The sequence below is a fragment of the Cricetulus griseus genome, chromosome 2, assembly GCF_003668045.3.
Source record: "Cricetulus griseus strain 17A/GY chromosome 2, alternate assembly CriGri-PICRH-1.0, whole genome shotgun sequence".
Lineage (NCBI taxonomy): Eukaryota > Metazoa > Chordata > Mammalia > Rodentia > Cricetidae > Cricetulus > Cricetulus griseus.
In genome coordinates, this window is record NC_048595.1 from 459228396 (window position 1) to 459240768 (window position 12373).

At 45.9% G+C, this 12373-nt stretch overlaps 2 protein-coding genes across 40 annotated transcripts in view; one reads left to right on the forward strand and one right to left on the reverse strand.

Moving 5' to 3' along the window:
- LOC100774912 (disks large-associated protein 1) overlaps window positions 1-12373 on the forward strand; it is a 766677-nt gene that overhangs the window by 678210 nt on the left and 76094 nt on the right. The gene's annotated exons all lie outside the window — the stretch shown is intronic.
- LOC103161380 overlaps window positions 1-12373 on the reverse strand; it is a 67834-nt gene that overhangs the window by 41336 nt on the left and 14125 nt on the right. The window contains exon 1 of one of the 39 annotated variants that reach the window (XR_004768814.1): window positions 5214-6714. The exons of 35 other annotated variants lie outside the window; for them this stretch is intronic. The gene's annotated coding sequence lies outside the window, so the exon portion shown is untranslated. Of the gene's footprint in view, window positions 1-3915; window positions 4806-5213; window positions 6715-12373 lie in introns of those variants that run through there. 3 more of the 39 variants (XR_004768828.1, XR_004768816.1, XR_004768810.1) reach the window with 3 other exon arrangements.

The following is a 12373-nucleotide window of genomic DNA, read 5'->3' on the forward strand; positions in this document are numbered from 1 at the left end:
GAGGAGGAAAAAACAGTTTATTCTGGAACCAAACCTGAGTGGCCATGGCTGAGAACACTAAGACAGTAATAGGTTCCTGGAGTTTTATAGTGACAGAACAAAGGAAGCCATAAATCAAACACATCTAAGACACACTGGTGGGTATCTAAAGTGGAGACAGCTTACACAAAGCAATCTCTGTCACAGATGCTGATGCTATAGAATGACACTCTTAGCTCCTGGCCTGGTGGAAGCCAGGGTCTGTTCTTACATTCCAAAGGATTTACTTAATAGTGACAGGATGTTAGGTCACACACAAGACTGCCAATAAATCGTTACTCTCGGTCTAAGTAAGATAGGTAGGTAGCTCAAGGTATTTGGCTGTGGATTGTCAACATTCCAACCTCTGTCCAGTCCCTGAAGTTCCAGTCAGTCAGTCAGCCTTTGTGAATGGCAATGTAGGTGCAGCTTCCTCCCTGGAACTTAAACCTTACAGAGTCTGTGATGCCCCAGAGACCCAAATTGTAACACCCAAATTCATAAACGTGTCAGTTTTTTACCTATAAGTTCAATGTGATCTCAATTAAAACCCTAATTGTTTTTTGTCATTCTTGGTTTTGCTGAATATAGACAAAGTACTTCTTGTTTTGTTTTTTGTTGTGTTTTTTTTTTTTTGAGACAGGGGTTTTACTATTAGACCAGACTAACCTTGCACTCAGAGCTCTGCCTACATCTGGCTCCTGGTCCCTGCTCCCTCTCCCTTGCTCCCTCCCTGTTCCTGTCCCCTACCCGACTCCCTGCCCCCCTGCCCCTGACTCCCTGCCCCCCTGCCCCTGCTCCCTGCCCTCCCCCAAGTGTTGGGGTTAAAAAACCACACTACCCTGCCCAGCTCAAGACACCCTTAAATGAGAAGATCATGCATCAAGACTGAAAATTTCTCTCTCTCTCTCTCTCTCTCTCTCTCTCTCTCTCTCTCTCTCTCTCTCTCTGTGTGTGTGTGTGTATGCACCTAGAGCTTTTCTGTGTGTGTGTGTGTGTGTGTGTGTGTGTGTGTGTGTATGCACATAGAGCTTTTCTCTCTGTGTGTGTGTGTGTGTACATGCTATGATGTGTATTTGGAGATCAAAGGTCAACTTCCTGATGATACTTGATGTCTTCCTTTGGTCCCACCCCTTGACTCCACAGGTGGTGCACAAAGCCACCCATGTGTGCATCTAACACACACAAACATGCACACACACTAAAAAAAAATAATAACAAAGGGAAAGAACTTAAGCCAGTAGTAATTCAGACAGTACATGATAACTACAGTGAAATTCCTTTACTCACAGTCAATAAAAGAGTCCAACAGCAAACACTAAGGAGGGGGACAGTATGAGGACCGGCCGCACCCTCTGCTGAATGTATAACTTGACATAAGCATTCTTGAGAAAATTCTCCTGATGTTATGAAGACACACACAACCTGCCATCCAGAAACTCTCCAGAAAATTGTTCTCTCCTGTGTCAGAGCACACAGGCAGTATCCATTGTGGCACTCTTCAAGCATCCAAAAGTTGGAAACAACATCCCAAGTGAGACAATTGCCATTCAATTTTATTTTTATTATTATTATTATTATTGGTTTGGCTTTAGTTTCAATTTCTACGGTCACAGAAAACTTCATTCCAAGTGAGCAAAAACAAATAGGGCTGAAGAAAACAGATGTATTGTTCACTTTGAAGATACTCCCCTAGGAGGCTGGAGAGATGGCTCAGCAGTTAAGAGCGTTTGTTGCTCTTGCTGAGGACCTGGGTTTGGCTCCCAAAACCCACATAATGACTTAGAACCTCCCTTAACTGTGGGAGAACCAATGCCCTCTGATGACCTCTGGGGCATCAGGCACACACAGAGTGCACATCCAAACACACAGACAAAACACTCAGACACAAAAATAAAATACACACATAGATACTTTCCTAGCAAGGCGGGGACAGGGGTTGGCACATGGTTACACAAGTGTCAGTCTATTAATGCTGACAGTACCCCTTGCCATCAGACCTGTGACAGAATGTGGTGGTGGAGAGTAGCCAGCAGAGGAAGCCACTCACTGAAATGTCTTCTGAGAAGCAAAGGGAGAGAACACCTGTGTTGCAGCGGTTTTCTTGTACTGCTGCTTCTGCCCCAATTAAACACACGGACGCTATCTTGGGTTTCTTATTGGCTAGCTGTCTTAATCATTAACCCATTTCTATTAAACTATGTATTTCCACGGGGTCTTGGCTTCAGAGAACACCTAGTGCATCCTCTCTTCCTGGGCTCTACATGACAACGCCGTCTGCCTACGTTTCCCAGAATTCTCATCTCCTAGCCTTGCCTAGACTTCCCGCCTGACCAATCAGTGTTTTATTCATTAACCAATAAGAGAAACATATGTACAAAAGGAAAACCCCCATCACACCTGGGATAGCCCTTCAAGGGCACTTGCTCAGTGCCCTAGCTTCTCCCACTATGCCCAAGCTCCAAGTGGTTTCCTCACCACTCAGAAGCACCATAGGCAGGGGACTATACACAAATGGGTCTTTTTAAGTTTTATTTATTTATTGTGTATAGTATTCTGTCTGCATGTATCCCTGCAGGCCAGAAGAGGGCTCCAGATCTCACCACAGATGGTTGTGAGCCACCATGTGCTTGCTGGGAATTGAACTCAGGACCTCTGAAAGAGCAGCCAGTTCTCTTAACCGCTGAGCCATCTCTCCACCCCACCCCACCCCCACAAATGGGTCTTGAGGTTCATTATTGCTGTGAGGAAACACCATGACCAAAAGCAACCTGGGGAGGAAAGGGTTTGTTTGGCTTACACGTCTTTATCATAGAACATCATTGAAAGAAGTTAGGACAGGACTCAAACAGGGCAGGAACCTGGAGGCAGGAGCTGATGCAGAGGCCATGGAGGAGAGCTGCTTGTTTCCCATGGCTTTCTCAACCTGCTTGCTTAGAGAACCCAGAACCACCAGCCCAGGGTTAGCAACACCTACTATGGGCTGGGGCCCTCCCTCATCAATCACTAAGAAAATGCCCTACAGCTGGATTTATTTTTTTTTTTCCCTTAATTTCCTGACAAGGTTTCTCTGTGTAACAAACCTGGCTGTCCTGGAACTTGCTTTGTAGCCCAGGATGGCCTCAAACTCACAGAGATCCACCTGCTTCTGCCTCACAAGTGCTGGGATTAAAGGCATGGGTTCCCACGGCCCGGCTCCTACAGCTGAATCTTATGGAGGCATTTTCTTGGGGTTCCCTCCTTTTAGATGACTCTAGCCTGTTTCAAGTTGACATAAACCAGCCAGGACAGGGGTACTTATGTAAACCACAGCAGGGGAATGTGACCTTCTGGGACGCTGACAATGCTCTGTTCCTTGGCCTGGAAGTAGTTACAGGACATCCTTCTGTAATTATTCCTTAAGAATATTACAGAGTACACTGGGTACATAGGGAATTCCAGGCTATTTTAATACGCAGTGAGACCCTGTCTCCAAAACAGTGATGGGTAGGAAGGCCTGAGTCACTCAGTTGATACAGTCCTGGGTGGCTCAGTACCCAGCACCACATAAAACATCACCCCTGCAATGCCAACACTTGGAAAATAGAGACAGAAGTTCAGGGTCATCGCCCTCAGCTACAAAGTAAGTTCAAGACCAGTCTGACATATAAAGACCCCAAAACAACAGTAACAGCAGGCCTGGAGGTGTAGCTCTGTGGCAGACCACTTACCTAGCATACACCTAGTCCTGAGTTTCATCTCTAATAACACAGAGAGAGAGAGAGAGAGAGAGAGAGAGAGAGAGAGAGAGAGAGAGGCTTATTACTTATAAACCCCCCAAACACTCACCACCACCCACCCCACCACCAGCAGCCTTATCTTTAGCCAGCTTTTCTTAATTTAAATTATCCCATATACCTTTTGCCTCTGGCCTTTTCCTTTTCTTCTGTAATCGTACGTTTACTCCCTGACTGGCTGGGTGGCCACCCCGTTTTCTACATCCTTGATCTTTCTTGCTCGTTTTCTCTTCTAACGTTCTCTTCCTATTTATACTCTCTACCTGCCAGCCCCGCCTATCTTCTCTCCTGCCTCGCTATTGGCCGTTCAGCTCCTTATTAGGACCATGGGGTGTTTAAGACCAGCAAGAAATCACAACCTCACAGGGTTGAACTAAAGGCAGCATCATGAAAAGCAACACACGTTTGCATCGTTAGACAAATGTTCCAGAGCACAAACAGCCACAGCACACTTAAGATAATGTTGTACAGCCCTCCCTCTAGTTAGAGGAAGCAGAATAGAGTTTAAAAGCAGGAAAACTCGGGCTGGAGAGATGGCTCAGAGGTTAAAGAGCACTGGCTGCTTTTCTGGAGGTCATGAGTTCAATTCCCCGCAACCACATGGTGGCTCACAACCATCCATAATGAGATCTGGTGCCCTCTTCTGGCTCGCAGGCATACATGGAGGCAGGACACTGTATACATCATAAATAAATAAAATCTTAAAAAAAAAAAAAAAAAAGCAGGAAAACTCATTTCTATCTGTTAGTTTCCTCTGTTCTCTAACTGTGGATGGAAGGTGGATCCTAAGAAGGCAAACGCTGTAGAGAAAATGAATGGACTTGTAGAATAAGGGAATAGATCGTGGGTGGGAGCTGGGGATGAGCTGCCTGCAGACGTGCCCTGTAGCTCAGGGGAAAATGACACAGCAGAAAGGAGCCTGCCAGCTGGGCCAAGCTGTCAACTTTGAAATCCCAGAGGCCCGCCCAGCCCTTCCGGTTTCCTGGTATGCTGTCTTTGTGTGTGTGTTGGGGGGGGGGGGGTCCTCTTACCCCATCCTTGTGGCTGAGGAAAATCCCTGCAACATCAGTGGGTAAGCTGGAGTAACCCTCATCCTCCACGGAGGGACGGGGAAACAGAACAACATACATATGCCAGGCTTTTAAGCCCCAAAGTCAAGGACACACTTGGTGGCAGGATGCAGGCTGGCTCGCTTAGCACAAGTCAACCCTACATTCACAAGTAGACGCACTGCTCCCAGGTTACCAGAGCCCACTCACTGTCCGATACCCAAGGCTGATGCACCATTACACAGGCCAGTGGTCAACAGACTCAGTGTGTGTCATGAGACACATGAGGTAGGACAGAGGTGACTCAAGGAAAGGCTGTTGTCCCCAGCACTGGCATCGGCTTAATCTCATCTCAAACACAGTCACTCACCCAGAAAGACCTCAGCCTGCCTTACTTCCGGCGCTGGAACAGTGGAATCTGACAGCAGCTGTCAGGGTGCTGTGGAGGCCCGGCTGAGGTCAAGGGAGGAAAAGTACCAGACCCTTGGAGTCAGAGGAGTGTGGATAGTGAGGGGACTATCATAGTTGCCACCCACCCAGGTCCAGCTGCATTCCACCTGGGGAGAGCTCCAGTAGGTGGAAGCCACCAGGAACTCTTTTTTTCTTTCTTTCTTTCTTTCTTTCTTTCTTTCTTTCTTTCTTTCTTTCTTTCTTCCTTCCTTCCTTCCCTCCTTCCTTCCTTCCTTCCTTTTCTTCCTTCCTTTTCATTCTTCCTTTCTTCCTTTTTTCTTCCTCCCTTCCTTCATTTCTTCCTCCCCCCTCTCTTTCTCTCTCTCTCCTCTTTTCCTTTCTTTCTTTCCAGAACCTGGGTGGAAGTCACGGCCTTTTGTATCCAAGCCCTGATGTATTTTAACTGCTAATGCTGTGTCTCTAGGGTTGGAGGGTGTGGCTTGGCAGTAGAGCATTTCCCTGGCGTGTGTAAGGCTTTTGAAGCCCAGCATCACAGAAGAGAAAGAAAGGTAGGGAAAGAGGGAGAAAAGAAATAGTATTAGATCCCTTGTGTATATGAGTGTATGTGTCTGTAAGGATTATGGATTCTTATGAAGCTTAGGAATTGAGGGCTGGTGTTACCCTGTGCAAGAATAGTTACCACTGGGAGGTTAAGGTGCACATCTTTAGTCCCAGCACTTGGGTGGCAGAGGCAGGCAGATCTCTGTGAGTTCAGGGCCGGCCTGGTCTACAGAGCAAGTTCCAGGACAGGAAGCCACACAGAGAAACCCTGTCTTGGGGGGTGGGGGAGGATAGTTACCAACTATAGTTACTTACAATAGTCTTAACCTCCCCTCTTCAGGGCTTGCCCAAAAGAACTTTCATATAGATTTCCCATTTAACCCTCGTGTGTCCATCGGGGCAACACTTTCAGCATGCCCACTGTACAGATGGAGCCTAAGCACCTGGGATCACCCAGCTGACATGAAGCAGCTAGTCCAAACATTCAAATCAATGTCTGTGTGATTCAGCCTTCGACAGAGGGCTGAAGGGATGACCTCATGTGTGTGTTGAAAGTGAGTATGGTATCTTTCCAACTAGGCAGGGAATGATTGCCTCAGGCAGCAGGGAGAGGGGAAAGTTGGGAGGAAATGTATCCCTCCTGACTGGCCTGCCTGGACAGATACAGCAAAGGGCGGGGCTGTCACTAGGATGGAATCTGACTTAGAGGTAAAGACTCAGGGAAGAGGGTGGGGACTACGGATCCTCTCCCTACTGAGCCCATCCTTGAGAAAAGAACTGGCCCATCTTCTCAAATTCCAAGGCAATCATAAATCCTGAAACAATATGTTTAACTACATTCACTGGGAACACTTGTAACCAACACACACACCACACACATACATACATACATACATACACACTACACACATACCACACACACATGCATATACATACATACACACACCACACATGCTACACACACACACACACACACACACACACACACACACACACACACACTCCTACTTAGTGGTTGAAGCCATGAGGAGGTCATCTACATACCAGAGCAGGGTGCTGTGTGGATTCTTTTGTCTAAATTCCAACAGATCTGGAATCGGGGCTTTTTTAAAACAATATTTTTGGGTTTTTTACCCCTTTCTTTTGGTCTACTTCCCCTATTTCCTCCCTTGTCAGCAATTACCACACAGAGTTTGTTTCCCTTTCTATCTTCAGCTGAATCTTGGCTGCTGTAAACTTACTGAGCAATTTCTAGAAGTTGAGACCTATTTATCATTTCAGATCCTTCTAATTTCTGGAGCTCTCACCTTATGTCTGGGGGCCAACTACATGACAAAAGCAGTATCTATGCCTGGCTGGTCTTTAGAGGCATCTGGGTCTAGGGGAATAAATACCCAATATGTCTCACATAGCCTTTCCAGAAACCCCGTGGGCAATTAATTCATCAGGTCCTTGAGTAGCTGGACTTACCTTAGATAAACTGCTAATCCTTCTAATAATGTCTACTGAAAGATCATCCAATGTTCTCCGACCTTAAAACAGTTTCCAACAGGCTGATAAGGGTCTTCCAATTATATGTCACCAGTAGAGAAGGGGACATAAACCATGAACAGGGAAGAAGTTGAATTCCCTCTCGCTGACCCTCACCCCAGGGTTGCTACTGGAGGAACTGCTTTCCCCTTCCTGGGGCTTAGAGTAGGCAGAGGAAGGAGCAGAGAGGGCGTGCAGCTCCAGGAACTATTTCCTCCTCCCTGTGTGCACTCTTAGAAAGCACGGATCCCTGGATGAGGGGCCTGGCCCCTCTCCACCTCCACACAGGGACTGGGACCAGGACTGTGGGACCACAAGTGAAAGTTATGTGACCGTGCTGGAACTGGAGGCCAACAAACTTCCTCTGGTGGGGCTGAAGTGATGAAGGTTTTAGGTTTCTCTGGTCAACCTGGCTGGACCAAAAAGGATTCAAGTCCCCGACAAGAGGGCACAGGTCTTAAGGCAAGGTGGGAGGGTCTTGCACCAGAGAAAGCTAATTGGTTATTACAGGGAAACTGGTGACAACCACTGTGACTCAGGAAGCTAAGGGCATCTCCGCAGCAGCAACAGTAGCCAGCCACCACAGAAAGGGGAGTATCTGTGGAGTCTACAAATGCTACCACTGACAGAGAAACGATCCACCAGAGGCAAGAAGGGGATCTGGTTCAACTTGACTCACCAGCTGGTGCTGGCTCAGAAGGAGATCCAGTTCAACATGATTTGCTTGGCTGGTACTGGTTCAGACTTATAGAACCTGGCACCTCGTGGGTTTATTTTAGCCAAAATGAAGCACAACACAATTTGGGGAGAAAAATGTTTCCTGATGACAGCTAACTCAATCCCATGTGTACAACAAAGCTTAAGATATGCTTACACTAAAATTCTTTACAAAGTACATATGGCATTTCCATAAAGATGGGTTCTATTGCCTTAGAAACCATCCTCAGGATAAGGATCTAGGGAGGTAAACTTAATGCCTGTGGGAGTCAGGATTGGCCTGGCCCTAAAATAACACAAACACAAGCAAGGTTGTAAAATACAAGTGACATTTCTTGTAAGGATGGGTTCTACTGACTGAGAAGCCATGCTCAACATCTGGGGGGTGGGGGGGGTACAGCTCTGGTATAAGCAAACATAATAGCCTGGAGGATTTGGATGAGGCCTGACCCCACAGACAGCAAAAGATCACTAGATGATAAACTACATCTATTCCCAGCATTGCTGGTGGAAGAGCACGTCAATATTTCCTCCCTGTAAAGAGACAAGCTTGCACGTTTTTTTCCTGGTGTCCTCAGTGCTTATCTGTGTGCACAAGGACCTCTTGCCTTCCACAGGTGTCACAGAGCAAGTGGCCAGACCATCATAGACTGCAGCAAATAGTCCACTATTTTGGGGGCAGAGACAGCTGCAGTCTGAGGATGGCTCACCCCTCTCCCATTTTAGATCTGTTTTTCCAACCAATAGAACTGACAGAAACCCACAGGGAGACACACAGTAAACACAACCAGGGGTGGCCACCACACATCCAGACACCTGAACAATCCACAGAAGTCCACTGACTTCTCACATGGCTCCTGAGCACTGGACCTAGGTCACATCTGACTTCCCCTCTGTGTCCTACTCAGACAGCACCTCCTACAGACCAAACTTACCTCCAGAGATGCTCAAACTGGGAGACTTTGGATTTACCATCTTTTGGGTGGCAGCACCGGGTATCTGTGGGGCACTTAACAACTAACAGCTATCGGCCGGAGAGTATATTCTCAGGGTTCTCCTAGGAGTCTTCTCCAGTTGGCATACCCTTCCCTGCTTCTGGGGGTCCTGAGGCCCCTAAGTGTCTGGGTCCAGTCTCTGGGAAATCTTGCTGGGGCTTCAAAAAATGTTACAGGGAGCCCACCAGAGACAACCACTCAAACACAGTTTATAACCAACTGTAAGTCTTTATTCTAAATGGCTAGAACTACACTCTGGTGTTCAGGACCCAAGTGTAGAACCATGTATTTATGATAAAGGGGTTTTTAAAGTAAAAGCCACATCCTGGCATTTTGCTCAGCAACTACAGGGAGAAGTTTTACACAAGCAAGCAGTTTAACAAAAGCTAAGATAAGCAGTTGACTGGAGTTGTGTGTGTGTGGGTGGGGGGGAATGTCTGTACAAGCAGGCCGTTTAACCGAAGCTAAGATAAGCTAGCTGGGTCAGCTTGACCTTGGATCCCTAGAATAGAGTTGGGTAATTTTCCATGGAATTCTCCATCAAGGGGATCCAATCTTCATCAAAAATAAAAGACGGAGGAATCTATGCACAGTCTTGCCCTGTCATAGCAACCTGGTTTGCATGACACCTCTGCCAGTCATTAGTTTAAGAGCAATGATGTGTGTATTTCTATGTAACAGTTCAACCACAGACTTGGCAATGTGAAACAACAGTAAACATTTTATCAGTTAGTTGTCAGTTTCTGAGAAAAGGGAATTTGGGGAGGGCTTTTGGCTGGTTTTGGTGGTTCTGGCTCAGGGTCTCTCCTGGTCTTACAGTCAGTGGGAGCTAGAACATCTGGGTCATCACGGCATCTCTCCCTCTGTAGACTCAAGGCCTCCCCACATGGTCTTTCTCACAGGCTGACCCGAGCTTCCTAACAGCATGACGGCCTTAGGACCACAGGGCTGCTAGAATTTGCATTACACATTCTGATCTTGCATTGGAGGCCATGCAGTGTAACTCCCAACTGTCTTAGTAACAAATTACAAATCTTCCTTCATTCAAGGGAAAATGTAAAAGACTTCACTGTGTGTATAGGTTACAGAGGTGGGGGTAAGGTTGGGTGGTGGGTGTTAGAAAAAAAACCTGAACCCAGTACCTCCTGTGTCCTTCAGCCTTCACCCCTATTGGGAAATAGTATGATTCTAGAACAGAAAAATTGACCAACTGAGTCCTTCAGACAGAATCCAGCTCATTGGTAGAATGTATACCTACTGATAGAATAGGCATAGGTATTCATGTGCATATTAAATATAATTGTGCCAAGCTGGAGAGATGGCTCAGAGGTTAAGAGCACTGCTTACTCTTCCAGTGGTCTGAGTTCAATTCCCAGCAACCACATGGTGGCTCATAACAATCTATAATGAGATCTTGTGCCCTCTTCTGGCCTGCAGGCATAAATGCAGGCAGAACACTGTGTACATAATAAACAAATATATATATATATATATATATATATATATATATATATATATATATATATGTGCCAAAGTAACAGTAGTAATGACAGAGCCCGAATAGTCTCACCACACACACACACACACACACACACACACACACACACACACACACACACGGGAGGGAGGTCTTTATTAAAGAGCCAGCTAGACTGGAGAAGACAGACACTGTCGTCCTCAACATTCCATCTTAAGAACTCAACACAAAGGGCTGGAGAAGGGAAGGAGGCGGTCAGCATCGCTAGGCTGAATGAGTGCGCTATCCAGGCCATGCCTGTCCTTCTCTTCTCTGGCCAGCATAATGCCATGGACGACCTCCACTGGTAGCGCTGGTCTATAGTCTGTTGCACGCATCACTTTTCTAGAAATTATAACCCCTAGAACTTTACATGTTTGTGTTACTCAGGCACAGAACTAAAAAAAAAAAAAAAAAATAAGGAGTGCATTCTGGTGTTAGCTGACTGTCTTCATATGGTTTGGGGGTAGGGTCTGTAAATCTAAAGATTCTGTGGCACTGAGCATCTTTAATCACTCAGGTATGGTTTTGAAACTTAAAAGAGTGTCAAACAAAAAGGAGGGGAGGCGGCCTTGCCAAGGACAGTTTTCAAAGGAATGTGGCCACACGCCCAAAAGGAGTGATTTCTGTTTTATACTATGGGTTATCTAAACCCAAGCTAGAGAGTAAATAACATGGTCTGCCCCTGACAACAGGGACTTCCTTTCTGTAAAAGACATGGGAAGAGACGGGGGGGGGGGGGGGGGGTTGTGTGTGAAGCAGAGTTAATAGATTAATAGATTTCTCTCCAAGTGGCCACTAGGGCCTACATCCAGAGAAGGGCACGAAGAAATTCTGGCATCTTTGGGATACTGTGCCAGTACAATGTGTTTGGGAGCAGAAAGTTCTTCAATCTTTCCCTCTCTGCTTTATTTATTTTTATTTTATTTTATTTTTTTTATGTGTGAGATCGGATCTGGCTACATAGTCCAAGCTGGCCTGGAAGTAGCTATGTAGCCCTAGCAGTTCTTGAGTTCACAGTCCTCCTGCCTCAGCCTCTGGAGTGGTGGGATTGCAGGTGTGAGCTCATAACATGCTTACTTTCAACTCTAAAAAGAATTCCAGTTATTTCTCCAGTTAATAACAAATAACCACAAGACTATCTCTTTAGACACTTGGATGTGCTCAAGCAAGAAGCCATTATGGATGCTGTTTGGTCTTTGTGCCTGTGTTTTTTGAGCCCATCTTTTCCTTCATTTTTTTAAAAAGATTTATTTATTATGTGTACAGTGTTCGGCACCAAATCTCATTACAGATGGTTGTGAGCCACCATGTGGTTGCTGGGAATTGAACTCAGAACCTTTGGAAGAGTAGGCAGTGCTCTTAATCGCTGAGCCATCTCTCCGGCCCCTTTTCCTTAATTTTATGAATATATTACTTATTAATATTAATTACTATGTTATGTATTGATCTATTATATTGTATTGATTGTTTTCTTTTTTCTATATTTTTTATTTTATTTTATTTTATTTTTGGTTTTTCGAGACAGGGTTTCTCTGTGTAGCTTTGTAGACTAGGCTGGCATCGAACTCCCAGAGACCCACTTGTCTCTCTGCCTCCCAAGTGCTGGGATTAAAGGCATGCACCACCACCGCCTGGCTTTGTAGTATTGATTGTATTATGCACTTTTCTCATATAAGCATGTAATGGCACTCAGTTTCTGCCCCCCCCCCTTTCCCATTGGTATTAGCGACTAAACCTAGGTCCTTAGTCATAGAAGGCAAGCTCTTACACTGAGTTATCACCCCGGTCTTTCAGGTTGCTTTTTAAAACCTTTCAAGG